Raw genomic sequence first — 26,714 nt, 5'->3', positions numbered from 1 at the left:
ACTATTCCATGCACCTGCCGTTTTATTGTGCAAAATTTAGACCCGAAAGTCTTTGTCAGACTTGCCATAAAGTCTTGTCAGCCCAATGCAAAGAAAACAACATATACTAACGGTTATACACCTGTTCTCTTTCTTGTTGTTGTACTCCCCATAGTTTTTGGTATTTTCTGCGGGTCTTTTGAGCTGTGGATCCTACTGTCAGTTGTCAGCACAATGTTGGTATTTTCAGTGTGCTGGAATATTCTTTGCTGTATCGCAACACATTGTACAGGTAAGACTGAAGTCAATGGTTAACACAACCTCTGATTTAAAAGAAAATATTGACAGAGAACACTCTTTTGTTGTTACAGATAAAGGAAATACATTTCTGCCCCGCTTCAGAAGGAGGTGTGTATCTAATTGCAGTTTCTCAATTTCCTGCTAGCAATTTTTTGATCTGTGCTCAAATCCATTTACAGATCTTCTGATCATATTCTTGGTTTTGTACCTGACTTGCATATCTCAGACCACCTTTTGCAAAACTTTAAATACATATGTCACCAGAATATTAACACAACGATTTTGTCAGAGGAGAAATGTGGGCAATTGTGTTCTGTTTCCGGCATTCTTAAATCATAATCTCCAACAATTTTACATTCCATTATAGATAATTACTTTGGTATAGATTGAGGGCTATACATTCATATCAATTGTGTTCCTCCATTGTATTCACCTTTCCTTATTTCTACTGTGGATTTTGTTTCTGTGCACCAAAGGAAAGTCTCCAAAACTACGAACAAATCAGCCTATGTATTGACTACATGGAATTAGATTGTGATGATACCGATGAACGAATCTGGCTAAAGTGTTGGCTGGCTGGCTGGCTCACTTACTCACTCTCATAGCAGGCAGGTGCAGAACATCCAGCCTTTCTGGGGGGTATAAATCTGGTCTGGAAAGATGGGGAGGCCAAATAGTCCACGTGTGGGTGCTTGTTCTCCGTTACAATGGTGGCTAGCAGCATGCCTCTTTCCACTGTTTTATGCATCACTACAGCTGATGTGCATCTAACAGTCAAAACTCTGCTATAAAAAAAATTAAGAAAGGGAAAGTAACTGAATGACTACCGACCAGTAGCACTCACCTTCTCCCTCCCCAACACTCTCGACCCTCTCCACGTACGATGCAATCGCCATTGCACTGCACACTGCCCTCACCTACCTGGACAAAAGAAATGCATAAGATGCTGTTCATCGACTACATCTCGTCCTTCAATACCATAGTGCCCTATAAGCTCATTAGAAAGCTCACAGCGATCGGCCTGAACTCCTCCCTATGCAACTGGTCCTTGACTTCCTGACCGGGCGCCCCCAGGTGGTGAAGGTAAGCAACATTACCTCCTCAACAGTGATTCTCAACACGGGTGCCCCACAAGGGTGCGTTCTCAGTTCCCTCCTGTATTCCCCTGTATACCCACGAGTGTGTGGCATCACACAGTTCCAACTCCATCATCAAGTTCCATGACGACAACAGTAGTAGGCCTGATTACCAACAACGACGAGACAGCCTACAGGGAGGAGGTAGGCACTCTGACGGTGTGGTGCCAGGTAAGCAACCTCTCCCTCAGCGTTAGCTAAACAAAGGAGCTGATTGTGGTCTTCAGGGGGAACCAGGCTGGGGCACGCCCCCATCCTCATCAACAGGGCCGCCATGGAAACGATCAATAACTTCTATTTCCTCGGCGTATACATCTCAGAGAAGCTGAAATGGTCTAACCACATGGACACGTGGTGAAGAAGGCACGACAGCGACTCTTCATCCTCAGGATGCTGAAGAAATTCGGCCTGTCCCTGAGAACCCTCACAGTGTTCTACAGGAGAACCATTGAGAGCATAATGTCGGGCTGCATCATAGCCTGGTACGGTAACTCCACCTCTGCGGACTGCAAGACTCTTCAGATGGTGATACGTGCAGCCGAACGCACCATTGGGTACACACTGCCTGCCCTACAGGACACCTACAACACCAGCTGTTGCAGGATGGCCGATTCTCAGGGACTCCAGCCACCCAAGCCATGGCCTGTTCTCCCTGCTTCAATCACTCAGACGTGGAGAGTACAGGAGAATCATGGTAAAAACTGGAGGACTGGCCAATAGTTTCTACCCTCAGACCATCAGGCTGCTGAATAGCCACCACTAGTCAGCTACCTAATCCCCCCTCTCCCCTGCTACTCCCACTATGGACACCCCCCAAGGGACTTTTACTCTGCCCCCACACCGACGACATTCATCACTTTTGCAGTTATTAATATATATATATATTATACACTGCTCCAAAAAATAAAGGGAACACTAAAATAACACATCCTACATCTGAATGAATGAAATATTCTTATTAAATACTTTTTTCTTTACATAGTTGAATGTGCTGACAACAAAATCACACAAAAATTATCAATGGAAATCAAATTTATCAACCCATGGAGGTCTGGATTTGGAGTCACACTCAAAATTAAAGTGGAAAACCACACTACAGGCTGATCCAACTTTGATGTAATGTCCTTAAAACAAGTCAAAATGAGGCTCAGTAGTGTGTGTGGCCTCCACGTGCCTGTATGACCTCCCTACAACGCCTGGGCATGCTCCTGATGAGGTGGCGGATGGTCTCCTGAGGGATCTCCTCCCAGACCTGGACTAAAGCATCCGCCAACTCCTGGACAGTCTGTGGTGCAACGTGGCGTTGGTGGATGGAGCGAGACATGATGTCCCAGATGTGCTCAATTGGATTCAGGTCTGGGGAACGGGTGGGCCAGTCCATAGCATCAATGCCTTCCTCTTGCAGGAACTGCTGACACACTCCAGCCACATGAGGTCTAGCATTGTCTTGCATTAGGAGGAACCCAGGGCCAACCGCACCAGCATATGGTCTCACAAGGGGTCTGAGGATCTCATCTCGGTACCTAATGGCAGTCAGGCTACCTCTGGCGAGCACATGGAGGGCTGTGCGGCCCCCCAAAGAAATGCCACCCCACACCATGACTGACCCACCACCAAACCGGTCATGCTGGAGGATGTTGCAGGTAGCAGAACGTTCTCCACGGCGTCTCCAGACTCTGTCACGTCTGTCACATGTGCTCAGTGTGAACCTGCTTTCATCTGTGAAGAGCACAGGGCGCCAGTGGCGAATTTGCCAATCTTGGTGTTCTCTGGCAAATGCCAAACGTCCTGCACGGTGTTGGGCTGTAAGCACAACCCCCACCTGTGGGCGTCGGGCCCTCATACCACCCTCATGGAGTCTGTTTCTGACCGTTTGAGCAGACACATGCACATTTGTGGCCTGCTGGAGGTCATTTTGCAGGCCTCTGGCAGTGCTCCTCCTTGCACAAAGGCGGAGGTAGCGGTCCTGCTGCTGGGTTGTTGCCCTCATACGGCCTCCTCCACGTCTCCTGATGTACTGGCCTGTCTCCTGGTAGCGCCTCCATGCTCTGGACAGTACGCTGACAGACACAGCAAACCTTCTTGCCACAGCTTGCATTGGTGTGCCATCCTGGATGAGCTGCACTACCTGAGCCACTTGTGTGGGTTGTAGACTCCGTCTCATGCTACCACTAGAGTGAGAGCACCGCCAGCATTCAAAAGTGACCAAAACATCAGCCAGGAAGCATAGGAACTGAGAAGTGGTCTGTGGTCATCACCTGCAGAACCACTCCTTTTTTGGGGGTGTCTTGCCTATAATTTCCACCTGTTGTCTATTCCATTTGCACAACAGCATGTGAAATTTATTGTCAATCAGTGTTGCTTCCTAAGTGGACAGTTTGATTTCACAGAAGTGTGATTGACTTGGAGGTACATTGTGTTGTTTAAGTGTTCCCTTTATTTTTTTGAGCAGGGTATATTATTTTGATATTTTTTATTTCACACCCCCTCAATGGTCATGCTTCTCACCCTATGGTCATTCCCCCACACCCCTAAACAGTCTTTACTCTGCCTCCACACCAATGAACACTTATTTATTCATCACTACTACAGTTAGGATGTATATAGGGCTATTTCTATTGTTTTGTTTTTTAGTACCATTTTAATTATTTTATTTCAAGTCCTGCATGCTGGAGCTTGGAGCCTACGATTTTCCCTGTACCCTGCAATAACACCTGCAACCCTGTACATGTGACTATTAAACACTCTGAATCTGAATCTCTCAATCTGAATCCTGCAAACAATGTATTTTTAAAATTATTTTTATTTGAATAATTTTATGTGTATGAAATTGTTTGCTGAAATATGCAAAAACGGAGAGTAATGCCCATAATTCTGCACCTTTGGATAGTTGCTCTTCCAAATTTGATCTTCATGATTTAGTGACTGCAAAAACAATGTATTTATCTCCTGGGATATTTAAAAGACAGACTAACTGTGTTTTGTCTGCTTGGACTAAGGGAAATATGGTTGTGTTATTCTTTTTGCAGGCATTCGTGTTATTTTGATTCATGAATTTGCAATTTTGACGGTATAATATAGTTTTGATTAATGTATCGATGTTTTGAGAAGGCAACTACATTTGGAAAATGTATTTACTATTTTGTTCCAAAAAATGCTTGTAGGCAATTGAGAAAAACTGTAATGATTAGACAGAGGGACAAATGAGGGACAAAGGGACAAAAAGGTTTAATGACAGATTCATTTTCTGTCTGATGGGGCTGCAATGAATGATGCAGAGCCATATATACAGTATATAGACAGATATAGATACAGTATCTACATGGCTCTGGATCACACATTTTTTGTCTTTATTCATCTTTAGAGTTGTTTATCTGGTTTGATCATGATGGTTTTGGACTATTATTACATGCTAATATCTGTTTTGCTAATGACCTCACTGTTTCCTCTCTCCTCATCCTCGATGGGAATCAACCAGTCTTAGTCTGAGACTGAGGGACATGGAGGACAACCCTATCTATGGGAACATCAGCTACACCCAGACAAGTGAGAAGAAGTTCCCAGAAGATGCTTGCTTGCAGAATTTCAGTTGAATTTCATTTTGAATGTTAATGTTTCACTGTTGTCAGAGTATATCATAAGCACCCGAAAGCAAAGCTTTGTGAATCGTAATGTAATGAAACAGGTAATTTAGTTTTTCAAATGTGTTTTGTAGTTTAGTTACTATGTAGTTACATGTAATAACATCAAGAAAATACAATTCCATCTTACTGCATGGAATATGTGCACTGCGATGTGATGAGTGACCCAGGGTTGAATTATCCTCTTTTTTACAACTGGTTTCTCTTTGTTGACAGGAGTAGAACTTCCACTCAGTTCCTCATCCGTCAGAGATCGTCCGATCAAAAGTGGTTCTCAGGTGCTACTTTTTCTACACCTTCTCCTTGTGAAACACAGATGTCTCCTGTTATTGTTCATTATTTGTGTTACCTATCTCTTTGTGTCATGTATAGGCCCATACCAAAAAGTCCTATAGTATATTAAACCTAACCATGTCCCCAGGCTCAATTGCTAGAGAGTGCTGGCTGGTCGACAAGATTATATATAAAAGGTCCAGTATAGTCAAAAATGTGATTTCCCTTTGTGGTTGGAATTATACTGCGAAATTGTGGAAATTATGATAATACCCTTTTTGTGTAAGAACTGTTTGAAAAGACTACCTGAAATTTCAGCATGTATTGGTAGGATTAAGTTTTGGCCTGCCTGGTGAAATCACCAAGCGGTAAATTAGTTAGCAGACCAATAGGAAAAAGAGTTCCAAACCTCTCTGCCAATAACAGCTAATTTTCCGTTTTCTCCTCCCCATTCAGACCACTCCCAGGCAGTCCTAGCTAAATTCTTTCTTGAGAAATTGCTCTATGCTAAGAAGCTATTTTTGTTTCTTTTTGACTATTTTAATTAAAACAATCACAGTAAGGTACTTAGCCGTTACTCAGACATGATTTGATATTCAGATAAAAGGGCTGCATTGGACCTTTATTAAACATACATTTACCATGTGTCTTCTTTCTGTCAGGCGCCCTCTAAAAGGCAGGACTGTTATGCCAACCTGACTCTGAAGGCCCCAAAGATGGTGTCTGGCCGCAGCTCCCCACAGCCCCAGATTGAGTACTCTGACGTAGTGACACTACAGGGGCCACAGGAAGTGGAGAAGGTGAATGTGGCCAACAACAACGCTGACACGGTCTCTGTGCTTTCTGACCTCTATGCCTCAGTGCAAACGGACCGCACCAAAACTCTGGACACAGAGGATGGCAATGACGGCTATGCCAACCATGTTTGAGAGACAAAACGTTGGTGATACGCTTTCCGATCTGTTATTGAATTTGTGTTTTTATTTGGCCAGATTTGGAGACGATGATGTGTTGGTTGTCTAGCCGCAGTTTCACTTTCACAACCACTGAGTGTCGCTATTTGTTAGTTTTTGAAAAATATATCCCCTTGCTCTTCTTAATATCAAAATCTGCAGAGCGGTGTGTGTGTGACAACTGTGTGGTTTAACTTCAGTAATCAGTACATGCAGCCAGACTTTATTACAACTTGCTGAGGCCCGTACTTACTTATCTAATTCCCCTGACCCTTTGTCTGAAATTGTGGCTCAAACAAGAAGCCAGTAGGAGGTAAGAGGCTACATGCAAAGCACAGGAGGATGGTCGCACCTTAATTGGAGAAAACGGGCTCATGGGAATGACTGGAACGGCATTTGTGGAATGGTATCAAATACATCAAACACATAGTTTCCAGGTGTTTGATGCCATTCCACTTGTTCCATTCCGGACATTTTTATGAGCCGTTCTCCCCTCAGCAGCCTTATGTGATGCAAAATATTTGGGGGTGGATTATTTCCATTTTTTTTTCAGTGACACATTTTCAGATGCCTGTTAGGGTAGAGTGTCTACCTTCCGGGGAATGTTATTTACCGTTTTATAATCTCCAGATCCTGCCAAACAGTAAGGTTGAACTGAACATGAAATGTATGAAGATAAAATTGTTGAGATATTCATCCATATTGTTTATGTCTAAATTGCTAATACCTCCTTTCGTAATAAACAAAAAACGGATCATTTATTTAAGTTCGGTGTATATTTATTTGTCAGTTCATTTGACAGTCAGATTCTACTGTAAGGGTAATAATGCATCATAGACCTTTTGATATGTTAATGTTTAACCCATAGAATGCTCCATTCGTGATTGTGAGTGACTAGGCCTTTTTTAAATGTCATTTTACCTTTATTTAACTAGGCAAGTCAGTTAAGAACAAATTCTTATTTTTAATGACAGCCTAGGAACAGTGGGTTAACTGCCTTGTTCAGGGGAAAAAGACAGATTTGTACCTTGTCAGCTCAAGGATTTGATCTTGCAACCTTTCAGTTACTAGTCCGACACTCTAACCACTAGGCTACCTGCTGCCTTGAGATACAGGCATGAGGCTTTGCAAGTTGTAATCACTATATTAAAACTTGATCAGTTTGTCTGAAATTCATTTAAAATCTAGCATTCATTACTGTCCTACATATACCACTCTCAAGTTTTAATTTCTTTGCCTTAAAGGTGAGATCCTTGTTTAATCGTGTGTGTGCAATAGTTCAATTTGCCGTTGAGTTCCTTCTAAACAACACAATTTTAAAAAACTTTGGCAAAGGGTAAAGTCTGCAAAACGTAGTCCACTCTGTTCGTAATAGATTCTAGTTTTTGGGGACAGAAAACTGTATTGAGATCAGATGTTTCATCGATGAGAAAATTTGCAGAATGTTGGCCAAAATCCATCTTGTTCCATCTTCTCACACTGCCGGCCACTGTGCTTCCTCCCACTACCATATTTGGTAGTGAGTGGAAACACAAGCCGATGCTTCACAACTATACATCAGGTGAAATATCTGTCTCATTGTTTTATCTGCGTTATTATGTGGATTGTGGACATTTTTGTAGGGGTTGATACATTTTTCATAAGTGAATATCAAGTCTGAAATTTAAAAGTGGAAATTACAAACTTCAAAAGCCTGTTTACACCTCAAATACAGTACAAGTTTGACATTTATCCTGTAACAGGGTGATCAAATTAAGATCCTACATCTTTATTGTTGACCGACTCAAGGTGTTCTATTGGAAAAGGCAACAAGTACCATGAAACCATGTGTTTGATACGGTTCCATTCCGTTCAAATATTGCTGCCCAAATACATGCTGCCCAAAGGTGGATTAAAATATTACAATTGAGAGTGCGTTAAAAAGTACAAATTCACAGAGCCGAATGGTCCAAGTAAGAGAGGAAAGGCTGCCAGATTTGATCAAATTTTGATAATTTATTGTTCAGAATATATCTAATTCTTTCTAAGTGTACAGTGTTTGCCAATTCGCTGAGCCATAATTTGGTAGTGGGCGCTTCCCTCTTTTTCCAAAACAACAAGATTAGTTTTTTTGCCGAAATGAGACTGTAAGAGATGAGTTGTTTTTGGGGGTTGGTTAATCCGTTTAGGGAATCAGACACTCCCAGGATTATCAGAAGCGGGTCTGGGTCAATTGAAGTCTCCAGAACTTCAGAGAGTATCCTAAAAATTCCACACCAGTAACCATACAAGCTAGAGCATAGGGCAAAGCAGTGGAGTAGTGTACCCTGTGCAGCCTGACATTTATCACACATAGGGGATGTATCAGGAAATATCCTATGCAGTTTGGTTTTGGAATAGTGTAATCTGTGTAATACCTTGAATTGTATGAGACGATGTCTGGAGTTAATGGAGCAGGTGTGGATATACTCCAAGCTATCTTCCCAGTCTGCCACCGAAATGTCAGTCCCTAGTTCTTCCTCCCATTTTGCCTTAATGGCATCTGTAGAAGGTGTGCTAACAGATTGAAAAGCATCATATAAACGAGATATCAGTTTGTCTGAGGTGGGGGATGTTTTTATGCATCCGTCAAACATGGAAGGCTTAGCGTTCCCAAATGTTGGGAGGTGTTTTCTAACATAGTCTCTGATTTGTAGGTATCTGAAAAAGTTACATCTGGGAAGATTATAAGTTTCCCTCAGCAACTCAAAGGAAGCAAAGGTCCCTTCTTTATATAAATCCCCTATGGTACTTATCCCCAACTCTCCCCATTGCTCAAAAGGTGTTATCAAGGTTAGAGGGGGCAAAGGAGGGGTTCCTGGCAACAGGGAGCATGAATGACATTGGTCTAAGCTCAAAGTGGGTTTTAATTTGCTTCCAGATTCGGACTGTGCTATGTATAATAGGATTGTTACGATAAAGTGACCTCTCCAGATTGACAGGCGACAAAATCACAGCACCAATAGAGAAGGGGTGACACTCCTCCCGCTCCATACTAAGCCAGCTAGGTGACGGACGTGCGTCATCCAGCAAAAACGTAACAGCGTGGAGGTTAGCGGCCCAGTAATAAAATACAAAATTTGGGAGAGACAATCCTCCTTCCATTTTGGATTTGCAGAGGTGTTTTTTACCTATCCTGTGTGTTTTATAATCCCAGATGAAAGGATTGATAATTGAGTCCAGTTGTTTATGAAAGGATTTAGCTATGAATACTGGGATGTTCTGGTATAGGTGTCACGTTCCTGACCTATTTCTGTTAGTTTGTTATATGTGTTAGTTGGTCAGGACGTGAGTTTGGGTGGGCATTCTATGTTTTCTGTTTCTATGTTGGTTTATGGGTTGCCTGGTATGGCTCTTAATTAGAGGCAGGTGTTTGGCGTTCCTCTAATTAAGAGTCATATTTAGGTAGGTGTTTTCACAGTGTTCGTTGTGGGTGATTGTCTCCTGTGTTTGTGTATGTCATTGCGCCACACGGGACTGTTTTCGGTTTGTTTGTTCAGTGTCATTTATGTGTAGGCTTTTTTCCCTGTTCGTGCGTTCTCGTGTGTTATGTGAGTCGTCCAGATCTGTCTACACCGTTTGTTGTTTTGTTAGTTTATTAGTCAAGTTCGTGTTTTCGTGTTTTTCTTTAATAAATCATGTCTTCACAATCCGCTGCAAATTGGTTCAATCCCTGCTCCTCCTCTTCTGATGAAGAGGAAGAGGAAAGCCGTTACAATAGGTAGAGCAGTTGTGGGAGGAAGACCATTTTAATGGCATAAATTCTTCCGAGCAGAGAAATTGGGAGAGTTCTCCAAAATTGTATGTTTGTCTTGAGTTTTTGCATCAGAGAGGGGAAATTCTCTTTAAATAGTAAGGAATATTGTTTGGTAACTACAATTCCTAGATAGGTTAATTTTTCTGAAGATAACTTAACTGAAATATGTTCTAGCCAAGAGGTGTTTTGTAACCATATGGGCATTAATTCACTCTTGTTCCAATTTATTCTGTATCCCGAGAAGGTACCAAACAAATTAATCACATCAAGAATAGCTGGAATACTAGCTTGGGGTTCTGTTACATAGAGGTGAATGTCATCTGCATATAGGGAAATCTTATTTAGAGTATCTTTAGTATTATAGCCGTGTATTGCTGCATCAGATCTAATCGCCCGAGCGAGAGGTTCAATGATTAGGGCGAAGAGCATAGGCGACAGCGCACAACCCTACCTTGTCCTTCTGTAAAGGTTAAATCGGGGCGACAATGATTGGTTAGTGAGTATTCTCGCACAGGGGTTCCTATATAAAAGCTGGATCCAATTTATGAACCCATCTCCAATATAACATTTCTGTCGGACTTTGAATAGATAGGACCACTCAACTTGGTCAAAAGCCTTCTCGGCGTCAAGAGATATAACGGCAAGGTCCACGTTTGGTAACCTCTGAGAATACATAATGTTGAAGAGGCGCCTGAGATTGAAGAATGAGTTTCTGTTCGGGATAAAGCCGGTCTGGTCCGAATGGACCAATTTGCCAACTAAAGTGCTAAGCCTGTTAGCCAGGGTTTTTGCTAAAATCTTTTGGTCTGTATTAAGGAGGGATATTGGTCTGTATGACCCTACCTCTTCAGGATCTTTACCCTTCTTATGTATAACTGTAATGAATGCTTCATCCAAAGTAATGGGAGAGCTCCATCCTCCTTGGCCTGAACCAACATTTTGTGCAGGTAGGGAGAGAGCATGTTGCTGAATGTTTTATAGAATTCACCAGGGTATCCATCTGGGCCCAGGGTCTTGCCACTCTTTAGAGATTTAATTGTTTCTCGAATTTCTTCAAGAGATATTTCCTTATTCAGGAAGTTAGAATCTTCCTGGTTCAGGGCAGGAAGATTACAGTCCTCCAAAAAGTTTTGCATAATTAAGGGGTTAGGATCTGCTTTAGATGTATATAGAGTCTCATAAAACTGACGGAATCTGTCATTGATGTCTTTGGGGGAAGAGAGTAGTTCCCCAGATGCAGATTTAACTTTGTGAATCATTCGGTCACTCACATTTTTTCGAAGTTGTCTGGCGAGTAATTTGTGTGGTTTGTCACCAAACTCAAAATATTTTTGCTTGGCGTAGAGAAAAGATTTAGCAATTTTTGCTGAGAGAATCTGATTATATTCAAATTTTTAAGAGGTCATTTTTTTATGTTTCTCCATAGATGGATGTCTAGCATTCTCCTTATCCAGTAAGTGAATTTGTCCCTCCAGTTCTACCAATTTTCCCCTGTTTTGCCTACTCCTGGCAGTCTGATAGGAGATGATACAGCCTCTCAAATAAGCCTTAAGTGTTTCCCACAATAATGCTGGGGAAGTCTCTCTGTTGTCGTTGGTATTTAAGAAAAATGTAATTTGGTTTTTAAGATGTTCACAGAATGTTGGTTCTGTGAGGAGCTGAGGATTCAACCTCCAGACCCTCTCGTTTGGTACAATGTCACACAATCTCAGGGAGAAGGTGAGTGGACTGTGGTCCGAGATTATAATATCATGATACCTCACATTACAGGTATAGGGGAGTAGTTTAGCATCAACCAAAAAGTAGTCAATTCGAGTATAAACATTGTGAACATGAGAGTAAAAGGAGTATTCCCTACCCGTAGGGTTAGTGATCCTCCATATATCAAATAAGTTAGAATTCTTTATTCCAGATATCTCCCATACTAACCTGATCATTGGAGGGGACCTTAACTGTCTGCTAGACCAATATTTGGACAGATCCTCTACCCGGCGAACCCCCACCTCCTTTAAGAATTCACTTGAATAGGAGGTGGGGGTTCGCCGGGTAGAGGATGTGGCCAAATATTGGTCTAGCACACAGTTAAGGTCCCCTCCAATGATCAGGTTAGTATGGGAGATATCTGGAATCAGGGCAAGGACTCTTTTGAAAAAAGAGGGGTTATCAATGTTTGGCCCATAGATATTTAGTAGAGTTACAGAAGTAGAGTGGATCTCTCCTATTACGATCACAAAACGACCCTCTTTATCCACAATAGTGGTTTTATGTAGAAAGGGAATTCCTTTCCGTACCAGAATCGCTGTGCCTCTCGTTTTGGCAGAGAAGTTAGAGTGATACACTTGCCCCACCCACCTACATTTTAGTCTGCTATGAGAATTATTTTTCAGATGGGTTTCTTGCAAAAATATAATATCAGACGAGAGTGCTTTCAAGTGGGCTAGGACCTTGCCTCTCTTAATTGGTTCGTTTAAACCCTTGACATTTCAGGAAGTGAATGTGAGCCCCGCCCCCCTCTCATTTGTAGTTCCTATGGTGGCCTGCATAACATGTAACTCAATAAAAAGGTAAGAAAGCGCACCAAATCATCACGATCAGCATATGTAGCAGCTACACCCGAGCAGTATCCAACCAGCCCCTCCCCCCCTGCAAGCACCTTTACTTCCCACCCTGTTCCCCTACTTTCCCCACCATTTACCACCCCCCCCCCCCCCCCCCCCCGATCAACCCACCTTCAACAGGCATACACAAATAGGAGAGAAAAAAATAGAAAAATAAAAATAATAAACACATTATCTGGCCGATGCCAAAAAAGCACGGCGCGACCTCGAACAAGAAGTAAAAAAAAAAAAAATCCCAACTATACGTTCACCTCTCACTATCCTAGAACTTCTACTAACATATGAACTGAGGAGGCTCCCGCGAATAAAGTGTTCAATTAGCATCTAATAAACCTAAAGAGAATAAGTTGCCTCTTAAACATATTGCGCACTTAAGCGTCATCTTGGGTCAATCCCTGAGATAAGCAAGATATAGCACCGCAAGATTATATTGCTAAGCAATGCCGGTCTAAACATGAACCATCAGCAACCGACATAGACAGCAGTACATTTACATATTGTGGGTTAGATCGGAAACCAGATTAAATTAAACGTACCCCCCAATCAGAAAATAAATAAATAAAAAGGTTATATATATATATATATATACACATATACATACATACATACACATACATACAAACACACACACACACATATACACATACACACACACCCAAAAAATACATATAAAAGTATATATTTAAAAAATATATATACATATACACACACACACACACACACACACACCCATACATATATACATATGCATATATACACATACACACATATACATATACAAACATTCATGCCCCAGAATAATAATCTACACTAATTTAAAATATACACATACATAATAGTAAAATGCTAAGAGAAAATAATTATAAAGTACAAATAATAATTATATGTACGCACACCTACACAGACACTACAGAGGGCTGGTGGGGATCTAATCGGGAGAGCGGCCCTCGGCTAAAACAAAGGCAGAACGGCACAAAACATCAACTTGCTATCCAGGTGTCTGTGTCTGCCCCTTCCCAACCATCACCCCCAGTCCCCTGCAAGCAATAAATAAATGGTATTGTAATAACAATAAATGTGATACGGTTCCATTCCAACCATTACAATAAGCCCATCCTTCGATTTAAAGTGGCACTAGCCACCACTGATACTCATTACTGTTGCTGAGTGGTGGGAGCACGTGTACTTCATATCTTTGTTGGATCTTTTAATTGCCATTGCAAGGTCAAGGCCCAGAGATGTTCCTGGTCAGGTCACATGGTCAGGACAAAACCCTGGCCCCAGACATTAGGAATACAAGTATTTTTATTAGCAGGTCAGTGTTGTTGCTTTTGCACTTGATAAAGCAGTCTTGTGTGTTATGCCCTTTGCCACTCGTCTCCTCTCACAGAAACTCTGGGAACAGAGCCATGAAAGATTACTGGGTTTCCGGATACACAGGTTCAAAGTGATCAAAACTATGTATTATGTCCTCATTATTGATTTCACCCAGAGTTTAGTAAGGCTTTTAAAACAGCACCATCCACGTTACACATGATCTCTGGTAGAGAGTACAGAGCAGCATCACTTTCTGTCCACTTTCATTTCTGTGGATGGTGCTACACATAATCTGCAAAAATAGTCTGCAAAAATAGTTTTACCAAGGTAGTAAATCTTTATTACGGGATTATCGTTATTTATCGATCATCATTAATATACCATTTTGACCATAAAGTATTTTCTCATTAACAATTATCGCTTGTGGATTATTACTCCTCTGCCATCTTGATTGAGATAAGATGCTGGACAACACAAAGTCAACACAAGATAACAGAACATTATAGTACATTTATATCTATGAACAGTTGTCCATACAAATAATACACAATATCTAATATAAATTGGGTGATTATTTTGTGAACATATAGTATACTTTGTTATTAACCCTCTAGACTGAACAAGGCAGTTAACCCACTGTTCCTAGGCTATAATTTTAAATAAGAATTTGTTCTTAACTGACTTGCCTAGTTAAATAAAGGTAAAAAAACGAAACAAAATTAGTGTGTAGCCCAAACCACTTGGATGCTACAGACAGAAATTGTCAGAAGAGGCTGTATCGCCCTCAGAGGAGGCTTGTGGGTGTCATAGAGCAAAACCGTTCAGACGCTACATATGATTTTGTGACATGACCGATTTTCGGGATGTCTCATGGTCTAACAAACATCTCTCTAGCTCTGCCACCTTTCACAGTAGATGCGGAAGGGCGATATCAGCAGATGCGGAGGGGCGATATCAGCAGATGCGGTGGATTGAGATGTAGCGCATGCAAAAAACACAGTTTAAACAGACAGATTTTGATGGGGATTTTTTTATGTTAATTCGATTTCTACTAGGGCGCGACCATTGTAGGCTAAGGGTTCATTTAAATTAAATCAGTTCAGGAGTTTAATTGGATTTCCAAATCAACAATTGAATATTATTTGGGAATTTGGATTTAAGAATTCAATTCACCTACTGAATTCAGATGGACTTTAGATGGAATTGACACATTCCTTAAGCAGATACAAAATAAACACCTGTGGTTATTGTAGCTAAATCCACTTTAGAATTTAGCATAAAAACAGCACAATTCGAAGATGCATTCATTATAACAACATAGGACAAACATTTTAATGCAGACACGTTCTAATGCCGTCCAGATACAGTGCGTGGACGAATCGTGTTAAGTTGTATTTTGAGTGGAATACCTTAATAAAGTAGGCGTTCTATAACGAAAATATGCTAAAGCATGCTAGAATGCGCCAATAGGATCTTGCTAGATCGTGCTTGTCTCTGCCCACCTACTTTCTTGTTCTGCCCTCTATGACTAATTTGTTCCCATTTGAAACGACGGGCTGTGGTCTATATTGGTTAAGTTATAAAAATCTTTGATAATAATTCACACTTCCTGTTGCTGCAGGATTATTTTCCTGCTGTAGCAAACTGTCTCAAATTAAGATCCTACATATGTGGGTATCACAATGAAAAGAGACACTGTACCCAAAGAGATAAATATCTGTCATAAATAGCTGTTAATCATCAATGTTATTATCAGGGTAGACTTTCCTTGGTCCTTCAACCAATACTCCTGGCACTGTTGCATTTTTAACATTAGCCGCTGGTGCTGATATAGAGTGGTACGATTATTGAAGTGCCGATAAGATAGTAAACTATAGATAAAAACTGTAAACAGGAGATTAAGACTGTAAAATAAGTTGAGTATTTCAGTCAGGTCTATGCGTATTTGGACAGTGACACACTTTGCATCATTTTGTCTCTGTACGCCACCACAATGGATTTGAAATGAAACAATCAAGATGTGCTTTAAGTGTAGACTTTCATCTTTAATTTAAGGGTTTTGTCAAAATTATCGTATGAACCGTGTAGGAATTACAATTTTTTTATGCATAGCCCCCCAATTTTAGAGGCTCAAAAGTAATTTGACAAACTAACATAATCATAAATTAAATACTTGGTTGCAAATCCTTTGCAGTCAATGACTGCCTGAAGTCTGGAACCCATAGACATCACCAGATGCAGCTGTCTTCAGTTCCTGGTTGTTCTTGGGTCGTTTTGCCTTCAGTTTTGTCTTTAGCAAGTGAAATGCATGCTCAAATGTCTTCAGGTCAGGTGATTAACTTGGCCATTGCAGAACATTCCACAACTTTGCCTTAAAAATGATTGGATTGCTTTCGCAGTATGCTTCGGGTCAATGTCCATCTGCACTGTGAAGCACCATCCAATGAGTTTTGAAGCATTTGGCCGAATATGAGCAGATAATATAGCCCTAAACACTTCAGATTTCATCCTGCTGCTTTTCTCAGCAGTCACATCATCAATAAATGCAAGGGAACAAGTTCCATTGGCAGCCGTACATACCCACGCCAGAACACTACCTCCACGATGCTTCACAGATGAGGTGGTATGCTTCAGATCACGAACAGTTCCTTTCCTTCTCCATACTCTTCTCTTCCTATCATTCTGGTACAAGTTGATCTTTGTCTCATCTGTTCATAGGATGTTGTTCCAAAACTGTACAGGTTTTTTTTAGATGTTTTTTGGAAAACCTGGTCTTCCTGTTTTTGAGGCTTACCAATGTTTTTTCTCTGGTGAAGTCTTCTCTTGATTGTTGACTTTGACACAGATACGCCTGCCTCCTGGAGGGTGTTCTTGATCTGGCCAACTGTTGTGAAGTGGTCTTTCTTCACCAGGGAATTAATTCTGTCATCCACCATAGTTGTTTTCCGTGATCTTCCGAGCCTTTTGGTATTCCTGAGCTCACCAGCGAGTTCGTTCTTTTTAAGAATGTACCAAATAGTTGATTTGGCCACACCTAATGTTTTTGTTATCTCTCTGTGTAACGGTCCTGACCTGTTTTATGTTGTTTTTTGTATGTGTTTAGGTCAGGGCATGTGTTTTGGGTGGGCAGTCTATGTTATCTGTTTCTATGTTGGTTTTGGTTGCCTGGTATGGCTCTTAATTAGAGGCAGGTGTTTTGCGTTCTCCTCCAATTAAGAGTCATATTTAGGTAGGGTGTTCTCACTGTTTGTTTGTGGGTGATTGTCTCCTGTGTCGTCGAATGTATGTACCATACGGGACTGTTTGGCTGTTCGTTTATTTTAATGTCGTCTGTTTCCTGTCCGTGAGTTTACGTTTAGTTATGTAAGTTTATGTTCAGGTTTCGTCAACGTCGTTTTCTTGTTTTGTATATTTGAAAGTGTTTTGTTTCGTGTTGCCATCGTCGTTGTAAATAAAAAGATGGCTTATTTCCCGAAAGCTGCATTTTGGTCTGATGATTCTCCTCTCCTCGTCCGAGGATGAGGAGAGAGACAGCCCTTACACTCTGATGGGTTTGTTTAGATTGTTCAGCTTAATCATGGCTTGCTTCACTGGCAGTGACAGCTCTTTGGACTTCATATTGAGGGTTAACAGCAACAGATTCAAAATGCAAATGCCACATTTGAAATCAACTCTAGACCTTTTATCTGCTGTGATAGAAATGTTATACATGTGCTTTTCTTATAACTAATTTCTGTGTTCTATTCATATGTTGTTCTATAAACCAATTTATGTGTTCATGCAAATGGCTGACTGAACGAATCACCACTATCAGTAGCTGCAATTTGGCAGTACGCCCAGACCTTGTTTTGAGAACAAAAGATGTCTCAGTTTCAAGGTCTCAGCTTAGAGAGAAGAATCCTTGTGAGGTATTAGTCACAACACCTGTTCACTGATAGGGGCTAAAGCAAAGGTATTTACTCCAATGCAGAGGTGTAGTCAGAAATTCGTTGGTGGGTGGGACTGCAGAAATATGTTGTGGAATATATTGTGCTGTGTTCTAATGAACAACACCTGTTCACTGATAAAATGAAGTAGAATTACTAGTAATTGCAATGAATACATAAAATCTAAGTAAATTGTTTGAACATTTTTTGTTTAGTAAAAGTGTTGAATACTATAATACCTTGAAGGCATTAGCTCATTAGCTCAGTGCTTTTTACAGTATTAAGACTGTATCACAACCGGCCGTGATCGGGAGTCCCATAGGGCGGCACACAATAGGCCCAGCGTTGCCCGGGTTTGGCGGACGTAGGCCGTCATTGTAAATAAGAATTTGTTCTTGACTGACTTGCCTGGTTAAATAAAGGTTAAATAAAAAAATTGAAAATAAAAAATGAATCCCTCTCTCAATAGAAATTCAAATTTGAGGCTTACAGGAACAAATAGTTGGGAAGTAAAAAAAAAAACACAAAAAAACATTTACTTTCTTAATCAAAATAGACCCTGCATGGCTACAACCCTACCAATTTATTTTATCTGAATCTATAATAATTCCATCAGTACACATTGTGTTGTGAAACTGTAGAACATGCTGGTTAATTTGAGGGACGAAAGTACAACTCTGTCCTGAGTGGGAGAGATGTGGAGTCCTTGTGTAGCTGTGTGGTGTGCGTCTGCTCTCTGCCCAATGCCGGAAGTCACTTATCTGTCAGTAGAGGTAGAAAGGGAAGGAGAGAGTGCTGCTGCTAGAGTAATTGGTCTCTGTGAGCTGTCCATTGCACAATGAATAAGTCCAATAGCCTGAGGGTGCGCTTGCCACCTATGATGACAATGCCAACGGCAAGTTTCAGGAACAATGAGACCAACCCTATGGACAACTCCCTGTATCGAGACTGTCCCTTCTTCGCTGACATGCAGATGAGGATCTGCGGCTGCCTGCTGGCCTTCATGTGGCTTTACGGCTTTAGATGGATGGTCTTCAACTTCCTGATAGCCAACTTCGCGATCCAGTGGGAAGGGCTACTTGGTCCAGGGCTACTTCCAGTTATACTCCATAGGAAAGATCCACCTTGGGGTCGTCAACCTGATCAATGCTGAGTTTACATGCGCCGTGGTGCTTATCTCCTTCGGGGCGGTGCTGGGAAAGAACAGTCCGCTAGAGGACCTGCTAGAGGTCCATATCTTTGCAGAGTGGGCTATGCTGAAATACCTAAAGAACAATGACGCAGGTGGCTCCATCCTCATCTATCTGTTTGTCTGTTACTTTGGGTTGGGGGTCACGTTTGTGCTGTACCAGCCGCACCTGAACGATGGCCACGCCAAAGAGATTACTAGTTAGCAGTCAGACATCCTGTCAGTGATGGGCACCCTGGTTCTCTGGGTGTTCTGGCCCTCTTTCAACTTTGACCAGCACAGGCTTGTCCTGCAGACCTTCATAGGCCTCAGCTCCTTGTCGATGACAGCCTTCGCCTCATCTGCCCTATTCAACAAGAGAGGCTAGATCACCATGGCCGACATTCAGAATGTGACTCTGGCGGGTGGTGTGACTGTTGGGGCTTACGTGGACATGATGATCTCCCCTGCAGCCGCCTATGCCCTGGGGGTCATGGGCTGCACAGCCTGCTTCACGGGATACAGGTACCTCACCCCTTTCTTGACCTGCTGCTTCTGTCACGTCTACTCCCGCTCCCCCTCTATGGCGCTCGACGTCGCCAGTTTATTCATTATTACGCACACCTGCCACCATCATTACGCGCACCTGCGCCTCATGAGACTCACCTGGACTCCATCTCCTTCTTGATTACCTCCTCTATATCCGTCACTACCTTTGGTTCTGTCCCCAGGCGTTATTGACTCTGTTTCTGTGTTTCATGTCTGTATGCAACTCGTGTTTCTTGTTTTGTTCTATGTTCCGTTTTTTATTAAACTCACTCCCTATACTTGCTTCCCAATTCTTAGCGTACACTGTCACGACTTCCACCGAAGGTGGCTCCTCTCCCTGTTCGGGCGGTGCTCGGCGGTCGTCGTCGCCGGCCTACTAGCTGCCACCGATCCATTTTTCCTTTTCATTTGTGTCTGTCTGTTGTTGTTATCACCTGTGTCTGATTAGTTAATTTCGGTGGGTTTATTAACCTCCGCTGCCTGCTAGTCTTTGTGCGGGATTATTTTGCTGTGTTAGCACTGCTAGGGGTGCGTGTTTGCGCCACAGGGATTTTCCCCTCACAGTCGTTGTACTGTTGGTACTGTGTTAGGAGTAGAGGTTTCTCCTCCGTGTGTTTCGTGATTTTCCCCGCCTGTTGTTGGTGGGTTGGGACTTATAATAAACGACTGTGCAAACTGGAATTCCTTTGCCCTGCTCCTGAATCCTGCACCTACCTCTTCTTAGGAGGCACCTAACATACACGTTACAGCTTCAGGATCCAAGACCAGTCTGGCATCCATAATCTCCATGGCCTCACCGGTCTCATATCCTGCATGACGGACATTTATGCCATCCTCTTGGCCAACAAAGAAACCTATGGCCCCAGTATATACCAGATCTTCACGCACCCATGGAAGGAGACCCAAAGCTGCTGGAGCTGCAGCAGCTGATCCCCAGGGCTGAAGTCCGGCCTGGGCCCCATCGCCAATGAGCAGGCCCTCTACCAGGTGGCAGCTACACTACATGACTAAAAGTAGGTGAACACCTGCTCATCGAACATCTCATTCCTTAAATCATGGGCATTAATATGGAGTTGGTTCCCCCTTTGCTGCTATAACAGCCTCCACTCTTCCAGGTTGTCTTTTTACTAGATTTTGGAACATTGCTGTGGAGACATGCTTCCGTTCAGCCACAAGCACATTAGTGAGGTTGGGCGCTAATGTTGGGCAATTAGGCCTGGTTCGCAGTCTGCATTCCAATTCATCCCAAAGGTGTTAGATGAGGTTGAGGTCAGGGCTCTGTGCAGGCCAGGCAAGTTCTTCCACACCGATCTCAACAAACCTTTTTTGTATGGACCTTGCTTTGTGAACTGAGGCATTGTCATGCTGAAACAAGAAAGGGCCTTCCCCAAACTGTTGCCACAAAGCACAGAATCGTCTAGTATGCCATTGTGTGCTGTCGCGTTAAGATTTCCCTTCACTGGAACTATGCGGCTTGAACCATAAAAAACAGCCCAGACCATTATTGGCCTACACACAATATTCCATCATGTCAAAGTGGAATTATGTTTTTAGAGATTTCAACAAATTGATTAAAAAGGAAAAGCTGAAATGGCTTGAGTGAATGTTCCACTCCTTTGTTATGGCAAACCTTGTTTGCAAGTTTGATTGCACACATAACACAAAGGGGATATCATTGGGAGTACATATTAGGCATCAACAAGGTCACAAGATTTATTGATATAGTGCCTTCAGAAAGTATTCACACCCCTTGACTTTTTCCCCCCAAAACTGTCACAGCCTGCGTTTAAAGTGGATTAAATGAAGATTTTTTTTTTGTCATTGGCCTACACACAATACCCCATAATGTCAAAGTGGCATTACTTTTTTAAACATTTTTATAAATTAATAAAATGTTTTAAGGTGAAATGTTTTAAGACAATACGTTTTCAACCCCTTTGTTATGGAAAGCCTAAATAAGTTCAGGAGTAAAAGCTTACTTAACAAGTCACATAATAAATTGCATGGACTCACTCTGTGTGCAATAACAGTGTTTAACATGATTTTTGACTATCTCATCTCTGTACCCCACACATACAATTATCTGTAAGGTCCCTCAGTTAAGCAGTGAATTTCAAACGCAGATTCAACCACAAAGACCAGGGAGGTTTTCCAATGCCTATTTGTAGATGGGTAAAATAAAAAAGCAGACATTGAATATCCCTTTGAGCATGGTGAAATTATTATATGGTGTATCAATATAGTCAGTCATTGCAAATATACAGGTGTCCTTACTAACTCAGTTGCCGGAGAGGAAGGAAACCACTCAGGGATTTCACTATGAGGCCAATGGTGACTTTAAAACAGTTACAGACAGTAGTGGAAAAAGTACCCAATTGTCCTACTTGAGTAAAAGTAAAGAAACCTTAATAGAAAAGGACTCAAGTAAAAGTGAAAGTTACACAGTAGAATACTACTGAGTCTGAAAGTATTTGGTTTTTACATATCCTTAAGTATCAAAAGTAAATGCACATAAGTAAAATATACATAAGTGTAAAAGTATAAATCATTTAAAATTCTTTATATTAAGCAAACCAGACTGCACCATTTTCTTGTTTTTATTTATTTACAGATAACCAGGGGCACACTCCAACACTCAGACACAATTTACAAACTAATAATGTGTGTTTAGTGAGTCCACCAGTTCAGAGGTAGTAGATGACCCGGGATGTTCTCTTCATAAGTGCGTGAATTAAACCCCTTTCTTGTCCTGCTAAGCATTCGAAATGTAACAAGTACTTTGGAGTAAAATATACATTATTTTCTTTAGGAATGTAGTGGGCGAAAAGTATAAGTGGTCAAAAGTATAAATAGCAATTTAAAGAACAGATACCCCCCCCCCCCCCAAAAATGACTTAAGTAGTACTTCAAAGTATTTTTTACTTAGTTAATTTACACCTCTGGTTACAGAGTTTAATGGCTGTGATAAGACAAAACTGAGGATGGATCAACAACATTGTAGTTTCTCCACAATACTAACCTAAATGAGTGAAAAGAAGGAAGCTTATACAAAATATGCATTCTGTTTGTAATAAGGCAATTCCAACACATCACTGAGTACAACTAGGGAGTATTTTTAGGATAAAACTAAATGGAATAGAGCTAAGCACAAGCAAAATCCTAGAGGAAAACCTTGTTCAGTCTGCTTCCAACAGACACTGGGAGACAAATTCACTTTTCAACAGAACAATAAACTAAAACACAAGGCCAAATATTCACTGGAGTTGCTAACATAGATGACATTGAATGTTCCTGAGTGGCTTAGTTACAGAAGACCTATCTATCAAGTTCAGGTCATGCTGAATTATTAAAAGTGAAATACATAAATATTTGGACATTGACCAAGTTATTATTATTTTAGCTGTCTACCACAGCATATTGCAGTTTAAATTAAATAATGAATATGAGTTGAAAGTGCAGACATTCAGCTTTAATTTGAGAGTATTTACATCCAAATCGGGTGAACAGTGAAGGAAGTACAGCACTTTTTACATGTGGTCCCCTCTTTTTAAGGGACCAAAAGTAATTGGACAATTGGCTGCTCAGCTGTTCCATGGCCTGGTGTGTGTTATTCCCTCATTAGTTCATTTACAAGTAAGCAGTGTTGTGGAAATTCTTACACAGGGATACTCGAAGTCAATCTTAATATGAATCATTGTTTATTGTCAGCGCGCTGGAGAGATTCCAACCAACTCAATGCACCATAATACCCATGTCAATCAGGAGCTTTGCTTGGGCAGTCCCAGCAGTTAGGGTTATACACAGACAAGTTATATTTGCATGATTTAGCATAATTAATTAATCCTTACCATTTTGTTTCATTCATGTGGCTGACCAATATTGGTTCATAACATGTGATATGGCAATTGATGCATTGCAGGCAAGCTCTGTTTCAAATTGTGTTTCATTGTGTGAATATGTTGGCATCTAGTGGGAATACATAGACATTACAGGAACTCTCTACAACAGTGGTCCTCCAAAGTTCGACCCCACCTGATAGTAATTATCTTTTGTATTCTCACAATTTGTAAGCTATGATTTATTTTCAGGGATGGCATGCACTATTTTGCTGTGTCAATTTCCCACTCAGTTTATGAGTAGGCCTACTCATTCTCATCTATGACATCTCTGAGTGGGGTTTTAGAAAACCCCAAAACTGTTTTCTTGAATTGTGCATGTCATACAATAAACTTTGTAGATTTGGCAGATTTTTGCATATGTAATGCTTTCTATAGGATATTTAAAATGTAGCCTAGGATAACATTATCTAGCCTATCTCAATTTAACACAAACTGCTTTCTAGACTAGCCTACCCTAGCCTACATTTTAGTTTCACATATATTAGACATATAGGTAGCAGCCTATAACTTAAAACATATTTATCGTCAGGAACCTGCTCTAAGGTCACCAATTGCCGTTCTCCATTGTGTCCCTCACTCCCTAAATCTATCTATGCTGGCTGGGAGGAGAGTGGGAGAATCACACTGGTAGACTAGACTAGATGTAATATAGTAAATGTAAATCTGTGATACTCAAATTAGTATGATATGTTACGTTTGGAATGGTTACTTAAGACAGATGGTTCCATAAAGCAAAAACCAAATTATGGTGGTTGGTCGGTGTGGATGGGTGGGCGTTCAACGTGAACGTCTAGCAACACAAAGGTTGCGAGTTTGAATCCCATCATGGACAATTTTATCTAATTATCAACTTTTCAACTACTTACTACTTTTTAGCTACTTTGGAACTACTTATCATGTTAGCTAAACCTTACCCTAACCTTAACCTTAACCCTTTAGCTAACCCTTCCCCTAACCTTAACCCTTTTAGCTAACCCTTCCCCTAACTTTAACCCTTTTAGCTAACCCTTCCCCTAACTTTAACCCTTTTAGCTAACCCTTCCCCTAACTTTAACCCTTTTAGCTAACCCTTCCCCTAACTTTAACCCTTTTAGCTAACCCTTCCCCTAACTTTAACCCTTTTAGTTAACCCTTCCCATAACTTTAACCCTTTTAGCTAACCCTTCCCCTAACTTTAACCCTTTTAGCTAACCCTTCCCCTAACTTTAACCCTTTTAGCTAACCCTTCCCCTAACTTTAACCCTTTTAGCTAACCCTTCCCATAACTTTAACCCTTTTAGCTAACCCTTCCCCTTAACCTAACCCTAACCTTAAGTCTTTAACCTAACTCCTAAACTGAACCTTAATCCTAACCCCTAACCCAGTGGTGTAAAGTACTTAAGTAAAAATATTAAGTAGTTTTTTTGGGTAGCTGTACTTTACTATTTATATTTTTGACTACTTTTACTTTTACTTCACATTCCTGAAGTAAATATTGTACTTTTTACTCCATACATTTTCCTTGACACCCAAAAGTACCTGTTACATTTTGAATGCTTAGCAGGACAGGAAAATAGTCAAATTCACACACTTATCAACCGAACATCCCTGGTCATCCCTACTGCCTCTGGCAGACTCACTATACACAAATGCTTTGTTTGTAAATGATGTCTGAGTGTTGGAGTGTGCCCCTGGCTTTCCGTAAATTAATAAAACAAGAAAATGGTGCCATCTGGTTTGGTTAATGTAAGGAATTTGAAATTATTTATACTTTTACTTTTGATACTTAAGTATATTTTAAACCAAATACTTTTAGACTTTTACTCAAGTAGATTTTTACTGGGTGACTTTAACTTTTACTTGAGTCATTTTCTATTAAGGTATCTTTACTTTTACTCAAGTATGACGGTTGGGTACTTTTTCCACCACTGGGCCCTAACCCCTAGCCTAGCTAATGTTAGCCACTTAGCCACCTAGCTAGAATTCGTAAACATTTCATACATTTTTCTAATTCGTAACATATTGTACATTTTGCAAATGCTCTATCTATTGTTCGTTTTGCAAATTCGTGACATTTAATACAAATTGTAATTCAGAACATATCATAAGAAATGGGTGTTGGACATTCACAAATGAATACATACCATACATATAATAGTAAATGATATATCTCGGATTTACGTACATAATAATAAGAACTACTATGAGACTAGGTTGCAGCGTTGGGTTGTTGTTGGTAGTAGTAGACTGGAACTGTAGACTGGAACTGACCTTTTTTTTTTTTCAATGATGAACGGCCTGAGTGAACTATCTTCGTTTAGCCACCTTCTTTGACTACGTGGGAGGGGGTGTCATGTAGAAATATCTTGCTTGTCAACTCCAAATGGCTCATATGCCTCATATTTAGTTGTCTAGATTTTTCCACAAATTTTAAATTCCAATCATTTAAACAACATAAAAGATAGTATGCACACCCCTGTAGACTATTAGATATGGGTGTTCTTCTTCTGGTGATGTAGGTCTGTCCCAGTGGGCACAGATGTCAATTCAACATCTATTCCACATTGGTTCAATGTAATTTCATTGAAATGACGTGGAAGCAACGTTGATTCAACCAGTGTGTGCACAGTGGGATGGTTCTGATAAAGCTGTGGCTTTCCCTGATCTAGACTTCATAAAAATGATTAGGTTTAGCTATTTCATCTGGGATTAAATATAGACTACTGTAATGAAATTAATAAAAACTATATTTTTAATAGTAAACCTACGCATAATTGTCGCCTATAGGCTTATCAAAACATCAATACATCAATACAGCCTCATGAGTCTAACATTTTGGTTCCGTGAGTGATTTACAGTAGAATAATGTTGTAGCTATGTATGCCTCCTGCATTTTAATAGATACAGTTACTCAGGTGATTGAAATAATTCTCCATATAACGGTGTTTGAATGTGTGATTCCCTAAAACCACACCACTTCGACACAGCTATGACCGGAAGTGACTTTTCGTAGCAGGTTAGGATAGCATTTTTGCTAACCCTAACCCTTTTCTCAACCTTAACCTAAGTCTCAGTATGACTCCCTGATAAAATAAGGTTAGGTTACGGGTTTAGGGAAGGCACTTCCAAAGGATTCTTGATAGCACTGACCATCAACAAATTGTGATGTTTGAGGACCACGGTTCCGGTTCAGAAAAAAAG

The 26,714-nt window shown here is 40.9% G+C and overlaps 1 pseudogene; it reads left to right on the top strand.

Annotated features, from left to right (window-relative positions):
- The first annotated feature begins 11,752 nt into the window (after positions 1–11,752).
- On the top strand, positions 11,753–20,646 carry LOC129816024 (ammonium transporter Rh type B-like; annotated as a pseudogene).
- The last annotated feature ends 6,068 nt before the right edge of the window (positions 20,647–26,714 follow it).

This window comes from Salvelinus fontinalis, chromosome 18, assembly GCF_029448725.1.
Source record: "Salvelinus fontinalis isolate EN_2023a chromosome 18, ASM2944872v1, whole genome shotgun sequence".
Classification (NCBI taxonomy): Eukaryota; Metazoa; Chordata; class Actinopteri; order Salmoniformes; family Salmonidae; genus Salvelinus; species Salvelinus fontinalis.
Note: the sequence above shows the minus strand (reverse complement) of the source record. Positions and strands in the feature narration are given on the sequence as shown.